We start from the raw sequence: 14,816 nt of genomic DNA on the forward strand, positions 1-14,816 counted from the left end.
GTACTGCTGACCGCGCAGCAGTGTCTGCCTGTTCATTGCCCTGTACGTCAACATGACCAGGGACCCAACAAAAAACAATATCTTCATGCTTGGTAGAGATACGGCATAGCCATAGTTGGATATGGAGTACTAGAGGGTGAGGTGTATAAAATTTCCGTATAGCCTGTAGAGCACTAAGGGAGTCTGAGACAACCACAAATGATGACACAGGCATAGATGCCATACGAATAAGTGCCGCAAGAATGGCATACAATTCAGCAGTAAAAATGGTAACCGAAGAGAGTAAATGCCCTCGCACGACGCTGTCCGGAAACATTGCTGCGAATCCGACGCCGTCAGAAGATTTAGAGCCATCTTTGTACACGGCAATGGCATGAGAATGAGAGTGGAAGTGGTCGAGAAAAAGAGTGCGGGAAGCCACCGTAGGCAGTTGGGCTTTCCAGCAAGGGAGTGAGAAAGAACAGACCCGAACAGCTGGAACTTCCCAGGGGGGTAGGGAAAAGTGAGATGCTACATGAACATATAAAGGTTGTAACTGAAGGGAAGACAAGAGCGAATATAGGTGAAGAGAGAAGGGACGAAGCAAACAGGGGCGGCGAACAAATAAAGTCTACTAATATCAGTTACCATTCTATAGATGGAAGGATTGCAGAGATCGTGAGAGTGCACATAGTAGCGAAGGCAATGGGCATCACGGCGATCAGACAAGGGTGGAACATTCGCTTCTGCATAGAGGCTCTCAACGGGGGAAGAGCGAAAAGCACCAAGGCTAGAGAGAGTAGCAGGAGAGGCCGCTGAATAGATCTGGTCACCATAATCGAGTTTCGATAAAATGAGGGCTGAATGTAGGCGAAGGAGAGTTCGACGATCAGCTCCCCATGAAAGATGAGCAAGGGTTTTAAGAAGGTTCAGCCGGCTGTGACAAGTTGCCTTTAGAGAGACAATGTGGGGTTTCCAGGATAACCTACTGTCAAAGAGAAGGACTAGAAACCTGACTGTATCACGTTCAGGGATACGGGAGCCATAGAGGTACAAAGGATGATCGGAGATGGCAGAGCGTCTAGTGAAAGTAATTTGGTGAGTTTTGGTACTGGAAAATTTAAACCCATGCGTGGTGGCCCAATTGGAAACACGATCGACCACATGCTGGAGAGAAACTGTAATGAGGTGACAGTCAGCGCATGCACAAGCAATAGCGAAGTCATCTACATAGAGTGATGACCAAATCTTGAATGGAAGAACAGAGGCCAAATCATTTATAGCAAGGACAAAAAGTGTTGTGCTCAGAACACATCCCTGAGAGACACCTTAAGTTTGGACAAAGTCCGGGGAGAGCACATAATTGACTCGAACACGAAAATGTCTGTCAGTTAAAAAGTTCTTAAGGAAAGACGGTAGATTGCCTTGGAGGCCTAAAGAGTGGGCTTGGGCCAAAATATTATACCTCCAAGTTGTGTCATATGCCTTCTCAAGGTCAAAAAATATGGCAATATCTGAGTGGCTATTCGCAAAGGCATTACGAACATACGTATTCAAACGTAGTAAGGGGTCTATTGAAGAACGGCCCTTACGAAAGCCATATTGACGAGTGGAGAGACTGTTGTGTGTCTCTAAATACCACGTTAAACGTCTATTTACCAGACGTTCCATCACTTTGCAAACTGCGCTGGTAAGAGCGATGGGACGATAGTTGGAGGCTTCATGTCCCGTAGTACCCGTTTGCGGAAAGGGAGAACAATGGCAGATTTCCACAGCTGTGGAAGAACTCCTTGTGACCAAATAAGATTGAAAAGGCGTAAGAGGACTGCAAGGGCAGACTGATGTAAATGTTGTAACATAGGAATATGAATGTCGTCGGGCTCAGCTGCCGATGATCGGCAAGCTGAGAGTGTTGCCTCCAGTTCCTGAAGTGTAAAAGGCACATTATACTGTTCTTCTCTGAGAGAAGAGAAGTCCAAGGGTGCTAGCTCTCTGGCAGACTTTGAGGAAAGAAACGAGGGGCAGAGATGGAGCCCCACAGAAATACGGATCAGATGATTGCCAATTTCAATGGCAACATCTAGAGGGTTTGCTATATCAACACCGACAACCCACAGAACAGGAGCCGGGTCAGGAGAATATTTACCACTCAGTTTCCGTACTTTTTTCCAGACTGCACTCATAGAGGAAGCAGAGGTGATGGTGGAGACATAATCTCGCCAGCAAGTGCATTTAGCATCACGGATGACACGGCGAGCGATCGCACGCTTATGCTTAAAATCAAGAAGTCTCTCAGTGGTTCTATTATACCGGTACCTGCCCCACGCAGCACGTTTCAAACGTACTGCACGAGCACAAGCAGGAGACCACCAAGGCACGCATTTCTGAGAATGCCTGCCCGAGGTTTGGGGAATAGAATGAGAAGCTGCTGTTAAAATTGAGGTCGAGAAGAGGTGTAAAAGCTCATCAATGGAGGACGAGGAAGGAACATCACTAAAAACAGTTAGTTTTGAGTAAAGGTCCCAATTTGCCTGATGAAATTGCCAGCGTGGGTTACAAAGAGGTGGTGAATATGAAGGGGAAGTAAGAATGATTAGAAAATGATGGCTGTCATGTAAATCCGGGAGAACAGACCAGGTGAAGTCTAGTGCAGCGGAGGAAGAGCAGACTGAGAGGTCGATGCAAGAGAGAGTATGAGTACGAGGATCAAAATGGTTGTGAGTACCTGTATTTAAAACATGGAGGGGGTGGGAAGCAAGAAAAGCCTCTAGCTGAATGCCACAGGAATCACAGTGAGACCCCCTTAGAGGAAATGATGGGCATTAAAATCGCCAAGTAACAGAAGTAGTGGCGGTAATGACGAAACAAGAAAGGCAATATCCGGAATATATAATGCTCGAGAAGGAGAGAGGTACAAAGAACAGAGCGTATACCACCTATGCATGTGGATACGGGCTGCTGTGTAATGCAGCGAAGCATGAACAAATAGCTGATGGAGAAGAAGGGCACTTTCGTTAAAGGTCCCATCAGGAAAAGGATCCGAAGAATACAATGAATTATAGCCTGAGATGGGAGAGATAAAAGCAGAGTGTAATTTTGGTTCTTGTAAGCAAACACCAACAGGGGAAAATTGGGAGAGCAACGTCTGAAGCTCACCCAGTTTACCCCTGAGGCCGCGTATATTCCACTGTAAATAAGCCATGATTGGCAATTATAAAGATACTAGAAATCCGCAGGTAAGGGTACTTACGGACTAGAGGGGTTAGAAAAGTCCACATGCGGTGGCAGGGAAAAACGTTCAAGCAGCGAAGGAGTTGCACAGATGGAGAAGAGGAAAGAGAAGGAATAGAGGGTGGATCAATGTCCATTGATGGTTTGGTTTCTGCAATATATTCAGAGATTGCTTCAAGTGTTTCGGAGTTCAGAGACGTCGTATGGGAGACAATATTGGAGATGGAAGGAGGAGGAGTTTGAGTAAAGATCGGAACTGTAATGGACTGTGTCAAGGTAAGGGGGGGCGAAAGGGTGGAGGGAACTGGAGAAGTGTGGGAGGGGACAGAAGAGGCAGAAACCTGGGAGGTGGCAGAAGAGGAAAAAACTTGGGAGGGGACAGGGGAGGAAGGCACAGTACGAGGAGGAGGATGAACCTCCACACTTGTAACCGAGCCAGTGAAAGGGGAAGACCCAGATACAGAGACCAGGAAGGTAAAGTGTGGAGGTGGATGAAGGGAAGGAGGGGTTAAAGGAGATTTTTTGGACTTCTGAGAAGTAGAGGGACGATTGGGAGGTATCGTACGAGGTCTTGTCGATAATGGGGTTAGTGAGGGAGAACACGAAGAAGCGAGAACAGACTGAGGTGTTGAAGTAGGGACATCTGAGCCCAGGACAGCAAAAGAATTAGATACAGGAGTGACTATGGGGCTGGCAACCGCAGAAGAGGCTGCAGAAGATGGGACCCCGGAAGTGGGGGGATGTTTTAAAACACGAGAATAAGAAACACGGGGTAGTCTCCCTTGAAGGCAGAGATGAGAAACCGCCATAACATAAGGGAGACCTTCTGCCTCTTTGAGGCAACGAATTTCCAGCTCATTCAAGTAGACCTGGCAACGGCGAGAGTACATTGGGTGAGCCTTATGACAATTAAGGCAAGAAGGAGGTCGACTGCAAGACGTATTAAAATGGTCATCGGCACCATAGACTGGGCATTCGGCTACAGATCTGCAATATTTTGCTGCGTGGCCAAATCGCCAGCAATTTCTACACTGTTGCGGTGTAGGGATCACCTTTCGAACTTGTAACCGATGTCCTGCTACATAAACAGAGGATGGGAGTTCACGGCTGTCAAAAGTTAAACGAGCCACATTGCAAGGTTATCGTCTCCGCCCGCGGGCAGGAAGAACATAAGTGTCTACCTTGAGAATTGGGAGATCTTGGAGTTCTGGCTGTTCGAGAATGTCATTGCCACATGTCTGGAAATTCTGTTGGACTATGGTATGGGGCAGAATTACAGCACCACTACAAGAATTGAGGGAAAGATGTTTTTCGATAGTGATAGGAATAGAATCGATATGTGAAAGAAGAGAAAGATCATGAGCTTGGGTAGCATTCTGGACTGTGATGATACGCGTACGACTCTTAAGAGAATGAAAGGAAATATCTTTACCAACATGGCGTAGAAGCGCTTTGTCAATACTATGGTCGGGAAGATAGGTAGTAGAAGAAGTCGGACTTAAAGTAAAGAATTTATTCCATTGTGTAGCTTGAAACTGAGTGTGGAGAGGGAGTGCATGACTTGTCGGTCTTTTCCGAGTAGAATGGGAAGGTAAAGAAATAACGTCATCAGCAGATTGTCGTTGGCGTTTAGAAGTGGGACCAGAGTTGGTCCGACGTGGGACGGGCTGGCGATTCGAAAATTGCCGCACCGTAGAGGGAGAGGCAGGAAGCATAGTTAAAGGAGAGCGGAGGTCAGACAAATCGAAGGAGTCAGTCGAAACCCCGGTACCTGAAGCGGGTGACGAAACAGCACCAGCAAGAGGTACAGGGGTCTTAGGAGTGTCAGAAGATAGGCCAAAAGACGAGGCGAGGTCAGAATGGGGTGCGGTAACAATAAGGGGCCCGAGGGTAGCGGGGTCATGGATTGGGTACTCCATGGTTAGGTTACTTCTTTCTTTTTGTTTTCAAGAAAAAAAGAAAGAAGAAAAGAAAAGAAAAAAAAAGGGGGACCGGGGAGGGATAGTTCCTAGGAGGAATGAAAGGGCCAGAAATCTCCCTCCATGCCCAAGAGGACCTAAGCACCGCAAGTAGCGCAGATGCAGCATGGAACCCGTGCCATACCCTACCCTTCATGCCAGTAAACCAGCAATCCAGGATAGCATCGTCACATCTGCCGAGCAACGTCACATCTGCCGAGCTACCTTGGTGGACAAAAGAGAGGGCGGCCGGATATCCACCACAAAGCATACCTCCTTCGGCCACCACCCCCGAAATCCGAAAGGTGGCTTCCAGAGATACACCCGTCACCCGAAAGACACACAAGCCACACTCCGGGACACCGGAAAGGGATCGGGACATCTCCAGGCGATTCAGATTCCACGGCAAACTACGCCACCGCCAAGAACCTCAATGGAATGGGATGGACCCCGGTACCGTTTCCCCTACCTAGGAACAAGCGCGCCTGTGGAAAAATTCCAAAGGCCAAAAAAGGAAGGGCAAAAAGGAGGGGTGGGGGAAGGGGAAGAGGAGGAAAGGAAAAAGGGGAGAATGGGGAGGATGGGATAGGGAAGGGATGATTGGGAGGTAATTAGGTTCGGTCTGAGGAAGGAGACCGACAGGTCTAATTCCTCAGACCAAGAGACTCTTCACCACGCCAGGGAGCCCCCCCTTGAAGAGGGTAACATCAATAAATGTATTAATTTTTGTTGTATACTATTTTTCCGCTACGATAATGTAGTCGCAAAACATACTTGCAATGTACAATGATTGTGGTAGATAGTCTTCGTTGCCTTCCGTCAATGTTGTGTACTATAATTCTGGCAAAACAATCATGTGGTGTTCCTACATTGTGAGACCTCATGAGTGTAGAATATAATAATTCTGGATACTTTCACTCTGAAGATCAGTGTGGGGACATTGTAGTACAGTACCAGCACTCTGAAAGACAGGTGTGGAGGCTGCAGTACGGTACCAGCACTCTGTAAGACAGGTGTGGAGGCTGCAGTACGGTACCAGCACTCTGAAAGACAGGTGTGGAGGCTGCAGTACGGTACCAGCACTCTGTAAGACACGTGTGGAGGCTGCAGTACAGCACCAGCCCTCTGAAAGACAGGTGTGGAGGCTGCAGTACTGTACCAGCACTCTGTAAGACATGTGTGGAGGCTGCAGTACAGTACCAGCACTCTGAAAGACAGGTGTGGAGGCTGCAGTAATGTACCAGCACTCTGTAAGACAGGTGTGGAGGCTGCAGTACTGCACCAGCACTCTGTAAGATAGGTGTGGAGGCTGCAGTACAGTACCAGCACTCTGAAAGACAGGTGTGGAGGCTGCAGTCCTGTACCAGCACTCTGAAAGACAGGTGTGGATGGTCCAGTACAGTACCAGCACTCTGAAAGAGAGGTGAGGAGGTTGCAGTACGGTACCAGCACTCTGAAAGACAGGTGTGGAGGCTGCAGTACGGTACCAGCACTCTGTAAGACAGGTGTGGAGGCTGCAGTACAGCACCAGCACTCTGAAAGACAGGTGTGGATGGTCCAGTACTGCACCAGCACTCTGTAAGACATGTGTGGAGGCTGCAGTACAGTACCAGCACTCTGTAAGACAGGTGTGGAGGCTGCAGTACAGTACCAGCACTCTGTAAGACAGGTGTGGAGGCTGCAGTACAGTACCAGCACTCTGTAAGACATGTGTGGAGGCTGCAGTACAGTACCAGCACTCTGTAAGACAGGTGTGGAGGCTGCAGTACAGTACCAGCACTCTGAAAGACAGGTGTGGAGGCTGCAGTACTGTACCAGCACTCTGTAAGACATGTGTGGAGGCTGCAGTACAGTACCAGCACTCTGTAAGACAGGTGTGGAGGCTGCAGTACTGTACCAGCACTCTGTAAGACATGTGTGGAGGCTGCAGTACAGTACCAGCACTCTGTAAGACAGGTGTGGAGGCTGCAGTACTGTACCAGCACTCTGTAAGACATGTGTGGAGGCTGCAGTACAGTACCAGCACTCTGTAAGACAGGTGTGGAGGCTGCAGTACAGTACCAGCACTCTGTAAGACAGGTGTGGAGGCTGCAGTTCAGTACCAGCACTCTGTAAGACAGGTGTGGAGGCTGCATTACTGTACCAGCACTCTGTAAGACATGTGTGGAGGCTGCAGTACAGTACCAGCACTCTGTAAGACAGGTGTGGAGGCTGCAGTACAGTACCAGCACTCTGTAAGACAGGTGTGGAGGCTGCAGTACTGTACCAGCACTCTGTAAGACATGTGTGGAGGCTGCAGTACAGTACCAGCACTCCGTAAGACAGGTGTGGAGGCTGCAGTACGGTACCAGCACTCTGAAAGACAGGTGTGGAGGCTGCAGTACTGTACCAGCACTCTGTAAGACAGGTGTGGAGGCTGTAGTACTGTACCAGCACTCTGTAAGACAGGTGTGGAGGCTGCAGTACGGTACTAGCACTCTGAAAGACAGGTGTGGAGGCTGCAGTACGGTACCAGCACTCTGAAAGACAGGTGTGGAGGCTGCAGTACGGTACCAGCACTCTGAAAGACAGGTGTGGAGGCTGCAGTACGGTACCAGCACTCTGAAAGACAGGTGTGGAGGCTGCAGTACGGTACCAGCACTCCGTAAGACAGGTGTGGAGGCTGCAGTACGGTACCAGCACTCTGAAAGACAGGTGTGGAGGCTGCAGTACGGTACCAGCACTCTGTAAGACAGGTGTGGAGGCTGTAGTACTGTACCAGCACTCTGTAAGACAGGTGTGGAGGCTGCAGTACAGTACCAGCACTCTGTAAGACATGTGTGGAGGCTGCAGTACGGTACCAGCACTCTGAAAGACAGGTGTGGAGGCTGCAGTACGGTACCAGCACTCTGAAAGACAGGTGTGGAGGCTGCAGTACTGTACCAGCACTCTGTAAGACAGGTGTGGAGGCTGTAGTACTGTACCAGCACTCTGTAAGACAGGTGTGGAGGCTGCAGTACTGTACCAGCACTCTGTAAGACAGGTGTGGAGGCTGCAGTACTGTACCAGCACTCTGTAAGACAGGTGTGGAGGCTGCAGTACTGCACCAGCCCTCTGTAAGACAGGTGTGGAAGCTGCAGTACAGTACCAGCACTCTGTAAGACAGGTGTGGAGGCTGCAGTACTGTACCAGCACTCTGTAAGACAGGTGTGGAGGCTGCAGTACGGTACCAGCACTCTGTAAGACAGGTGTGGAGGCTGCAGTACAGTACCAGCACTCTGTAAGACAGGTGTGGAAGCTGCAGTACAGTACCAGCACTCTGAAAGACAGGTGTGGAGGCTGCAGTCCTGTACCAGCACTCTGAAAGACAGGTTTGGAGGCTGCAGTACTGTACCAGCACTCTGAAAGACAGGTGTGGAGGATGCAGTACGGTACTAGCACTCTGAAAGACAGGTGTGGAGGATGCAGTACAGTACCAGCACTCTGAAAGACAGGTGTGGAGGATGCAGTACGGTACTAGCACTCTGAAAGACAGGTGTGGAGGCTGCAGTACAGTACCAGCACTCTGAAAGACAGGTGTGGAGGATGCAGTACAGTACCAGCACTCTGAAAGACAGGTGTGGAGGCTGCAGTACAGTACCAGCACTCTGTAAGACAGGTGTGGAGGCTGCAGTACAGTACCAGCTCTCTGTAAGACAGGTGTGGAGGCTGCAGTACAGTACCAGCTCTCTGTAAGACAGGTGTGGAGGCTGCAGTACAGTACCAGCACTCTGTAAGACAGGTGTGGAGGCTGCAGTACAGTACCAGCACTCTGTAAGACAGGTGTGGAGGCTGCAGTACAGTACCAGAGTATAGTACCAGCACTCTGTAAAACAGGTGTGGAGGCTGCAGTACAGTACCAGCACTCTGTAAGACAGGTGTGGAGGCTGCAGTACAGTACCAGCTCTCTGTAAGACAGGTGTGGAGGCTGCAGTATAGTACCAGCACTCTGTAAAACAGGTGTGGAGGCTATAGTACAGTACCAGCACTCTGTAAGATAGGTGTGTAGGCTGCAGTACAGTACCAGCACTCTGTAAGACAGATGTGGAGGCTGCAGTACTGTACCAACACACTGTAAGACATGTGTGGTGGCTGCAGTACTGTACCAGCACTCCGAAAGACAGGTGTGGAAGCTGCAGTACAGTACCAGCATTCTTAAAGACAGGTGTGGAGGCTGTAGTACAGTACCAGCACTCTGTAAAACAGGTGTGGAGGCTGCAGTACGGTACCAGCACTCTGTAAGACAGGTGTGGAGGCTGCAGTACGGTACCAGCACTCTGTAAGACAGGTGTGGAGGCTGCAGTACGGTACCAGCACTCTAAGACTGGAGGCTGCAGTACGGTACCAGCACTCTGTAAGACAGGTGTGGAGGCTGCAGTACAGTACCAGCACTCTGAAAGACAGGTGTGGAGGCTGCAGTGTACCAGCACTCTGTAAGACAGGTGTGGAGGCTGCAGTACAGTACCAGCATTCTTAAAGACAGGTGTGGAGGCTGTAGTACAGTACCAGCACTCTGTAAGACAGGTGTGGAGGCTGCAGTACAGTACCAGCACTCTGTAAGACAGGTGTGGAGGCTGCAGTACGGTACCAGCACTCTGTAAGACAGGTGTGGAGGCTGCAGTACGGTACCAGCACTCTGTAAGACAGGTGTGGAGGCTGCAGTACGGTACCAGCACTCTGTAAGACAGGTGTGGAGGCTGCAGTACAGTACCAGCACTCTGTAAGACAGGTGTGGAGGCTGCAGTACAGTACCAGCACTCTGTAAGACAGGTGTGGAGGCTGCAGTACAGTACCAGCACTCTGTAAGACAGGTGTGGAGGCTGCAGTACAGTACCAGCACTCTGTAAGACAGGTGTGGAGGCTGCAGTACGGTACCAGCACTCTGTAAGACAGGTGTGGAGGCTGCAGTCCTGGAGACGACAAGCACAGTTGCTACTCTAAGAAAGAAACAAGGATAAAGAGAAAGAAGTAAAAGTGTTGTGAAATGGAGACTTGAATGGAAGAAAACGAAATAACAGGAGAATAAAGGTAGGAGAAAGATGAGGAAGACGAAAAGTAGGAGGAGGATGTGCATAAAGAGAAGGACGGAGGAGGAGGAGGATTACGAGGAGGGAGAAAATGAATGAGGAAAACTTAAGTAGAGTGGAAGTGAGAGAAGGAGAAAGAAGCCTCAGCAGAAGGGAAGGAAGAGGAGGAGGAGGATAATAATTTAATAATTATAATAATTATTTGATAATTTTAACAATTTAATAATAATGTTAATGTTGTAATAATAAAAATGATTGTTTATTAATAATTTTAATATAATAAAAATAGTTTATTAATCTTAACAATATAATAATAACGATAATTAATATAATAATAAAGTTAGTAAGATAATAATAGTACTTACAATAATTATAATATATCATTACTATCACCAATAATACACATTATAATAATAATAATGTACTATAATAATGATAATAGATCAACAATAATATTAAAAATAATAATACTAACCCTTCTAGGGTAGGGTAGGTGCCTGAGCCCGAGCCTTTAGCTCATAAGACTGTCATTCCCATTTGCCCCCTTGGGGCGGGGATGGCAGACCAGAGAGGCCTAGCTTGTGGCTAGGCCTGGGGACAGTTGGTCCCAAAGATGAGGAGGTACTTGTGCTTCCTCAAATGGGAGACTTAGGTCTCAGACACTCCCTAAAGAGGGAGCCAAGGCCGGGCCACCACTTGGAAAAGGCCCGGGCCGGTAGAATACCGGCTAATCTTTAACTAACTAACTAATCAAAAATAATATTAAAAATAATAATATTTAATAATTGTTATTATTATTTTTGTAAAAAACCTATTTTTATTATAATTAATTTATCATTATTATTATTATTACTATTATTATTATTATTATTATTATAATTTTGTAGGTCAGTCATAAAGCAAAATTTACATTTAATTACTCAAAAATTATTAATTACGATACAAATAATTGTAATAATAATAGTGATAATAATAATTAAAAAAATAACAGTGCCTCGACACCATGCCCAGCCCTTCTAGGGCAGGGTAGGTGCCTGAGCCAGAGCTTGCAGCCCACAAGACTGTCATTCCCATTAGCTCCCTTGGAGCGGGGATGGCAGACCAGAGAGGCCTAGCCACAAGCTAGGCCTGGGGACAGTTGGTCCCAAAAGATGAGGAGGTACTTGTGCCTCCTGCCATGGGAAACTTAGGTCTCAGACACTCCCTAAAGAGGGAGCCAAGGCCGGGCCACCACTTGGAAAAGGCCCGGGACGGGAGAATACCGGCTAATCTTTAGTAATAATAATAACAGTTCAAAGGAAATAGTGGGTTAGAGGCAGTCAACAAATTCTTTGGAGAATAAGGAAACGTTTTGGAGTGAGATTAACAAGATGAGAAAACTTAGAGAACTAATGAATTTGACACGGAAGGTAGAGGGAATATTCTGAGGAACTGTTAATTGCTGAAGACAGAAAAAAAAGGCACAATACCATGACTAAAACAGTTCACAAATCGTTCTCTTCTTTAGGAGAATGAATTTGGGAATTATGGTGAGCAGTGTCAAGTGCAAGTGTAGTGAGAAGGATATAGAGATGTTTTTGGAGAGAAGGAAAGAGATCGTGTTGACGATCACAGAGAGTAAAGAAGGTATTATCATCTTGTGAGTTAGTAAAAAAGTTTGATCTGTTGTAGTATACCAATAATGTGGTATACCATTACTGTGCAATTCTCTTAAAATATCTCTATTTTTTTTAAATAATTTGGATATTATTACCAAAACTAATTCTTTTCCACGAATACCTTCATTCACATGTTTATTCTTTGTGGATTTTCACTCCAAACAGTGTATATCTCATAATGCCATAGTGTACCTTGAAATACAACTCAATTTTGTTCAAAGAAAATGGCTTCCATGATGTCCTTTTGAGACTAGTAGACAAGGAACATTAAACTCATATAAAAATATATTTCTTCATAAAATTGCATATATGATTCATCCAAAATGAATAGAAGGAAATAAAAGGAAAGGTAATTAAATATGGAGGGTCAACCAGAGGACCACCAGGATCTTGCAGGAACACTCCACTGTTTAGTTATGACTCTTCCTGTTGAGTCGAGGACTTATTGCTTACTTGTTCCTCAAGAAATCTGTTTCTACTGCTATTAATACGAAAAAATACAATGCCAAAAAATGCTTAAAAATCATAATGATTGACGAATGAAGGTTTCTCAAAGATTTGCTGGAATAGTTGTACGTATATAAGATGCAGTCACAAAGTTGTAAGACTGGTGTATATAGAAGACATGGTATGCACAAACCTGAGTGACTGGTATGTATATAAGGCCTAAAGAAAATTTGCTAGAATTATTATTTATAAATTAAATTGATATCAATAATAATAATAATAATAATAATAATAATAATAGTAATAATAATAATAATAATAATAATAATAATAATAATAATAATAATAATAGTAATAATAATAATCCTATTTTTATTTACAAGCTAAGAACTGTTGCCTATCTCAGCTTATATGAAATCCTTTCGCTTGTTACAAGGCATTGAAATAGCGATTAGGGTGAAGTTTGAGCCATCTGTGGGCCACCAGTTTCATTTAGTAAATTGATTTAATTTTGTTAATAATATTGTGCTTTACGATCGTGTTCCTCACTAGTCATCTATTGAATAAATGATCTCAGATGATGGATGTTTTGGACAATTGTGCAGTAAGAATGTAATAGCTGTTTACTGTCTGTCATGTTATGTAAAGACTCTCTTCTCACTGTACGTAAAGTGCTGCCAAGTGTGATACATTACCAACACTGGCCTTGTACATAACAGGAAGACCACCTACATCCCTCAGGTATTGAAGGCTCTGGCAGACCTCTCCTGGCTGGGTCCAAGCGAGAGATGAGTCACCTTGCTTTGTTTATTCTGTCAGAAATTCGAAGATGCGACGTGAAAAAGGTAATCTAAGAAGCAGAGCATAACCTTGGTGTGTGCGCACTTCTACCTCGTACAGAGTCTTGTAGCCTCTACAGTCGAGCAGATGCGAGTTATACTAAATAGCTGTTAGCTTCATAGCCACTTTGTTTTCAAGAATTACTATGTGTTCCTTCCTAGTCAGTTTGCTATTAAATTTCACCCAAGGATATCAACCTTATCACCGGGTTCGAAAACTCTATCAAAACAGTTATATTCTCTAATAATAAATAATAATAATAATAATAATAATAATAATAATAATAATAATATATACAATAATATTATATATTAATAATAAAAGCAATAATAATAATAATAATAATAATAATAATAAATAATAATAATAATAATAATAATAGCAATAATAATGTTTTAATATAATAAAAATATTTAAATAATAATAATACTAATAATAATAATAATAATAATAATAAAACTACTACTAATAATTCAAATGTCAATATTTTACAGCTTCAACAAATATATAAACTTATATAAATGTTAAACATATTTCATGAAATTAAATAAATGGAAGACCATCGATGCTGTGTGGGTCAGTCAGAGGACTCTCAGGATGCCACTTATTGATCCCACAGTCTGGCCAAGAATCTTCCTGGTGAGTGATAATTCCAGCTTTAACTTTCTCTTCACAATCACTCATTCTGCTACTAATACAAAACATTTTTTTAAAGGGTTACTTTACAGTAACAGATATTATATCAAGAAAACCATACCAATAATTCCCACCACTCCCATAATTTTAACTCCATTCCTAATCTCCAAACTTCTAATTCTCTATATAATATTTGCAAGGCACATCAGATACATCTCCACTGCCTGCAGCCTCCTCCTCCTCCTTCTCGCTCCAGTATTCAAACCTCATTCTTCACACCTATATAAGAGTGTTTGTAGCACTATACTCTGTTATATTATACACCCTCCTTCTCTTCTCTCCGTTAATGTGACTTTATAAATGGTCTAAGTCGGACCCGAACGTCGTCGTAAGTTCCTCTCTTCTATGTGTGGGTTATTTGTTTATTGTTCCAGTCACGGTATAGTGCCTTTTTTTTTTTGTTATTTCTCTGTAATATTACTTTTTTTTGCCTCCGTGAATAAAGTTACTTCTTTCCCCAGATGCCTCAATGCATCACCCAGATTTTTTCCTTCGTCCATTCTGTGGTTCACCTCATCTCCCACACAAAAATCTGCTGAGAGGTCCAATATCAAACACTTCCCCACATACTCCCTTCCTCCAGTCTAATGCCTAATCCCTCATGGCCTATATTTGTTTTTTACTCTCATCACCCTGCTCATTCGTATATTCAGTTTAATTGCCTTCTTTTATATGCCCTGCGAAATTCGTTTATTTCAGCTTCTCTTCCGAAACTCTGAGACGAGAATAATCGTCGAGAATCAACAGTGACAACTCTCGCTATGTACCTGATCCACTGTTTATCACTCCCACACCACTCCTTGACATCCTAGCCTTCACTTGTATACTTTTGAGAATATATCTTCTCAGTGAGTTCAAATTAAAACTGCTAGAATGTATTTCGATAGTGTTCTCTGTGAGATAACTATATAATGCCATTTCTAAATGGAAAATAAGTGGAACGGATTAGAAAAGACAATCCC

Source organism: Cherax quadricarinatus, chromosome 58 (genome assembly GCF_038502225.1).
Source record: "Cherax quadricarinatus isolate ZL_2023a chromosome 58, ASM3850222v1, whole genome shotgun sequence".
NCBI lineage: Eukaryota > Metazoa > Arthropoda > Malacostraca > Decapoda > Parastacidae > Cherax > Cherax quadricarinatus.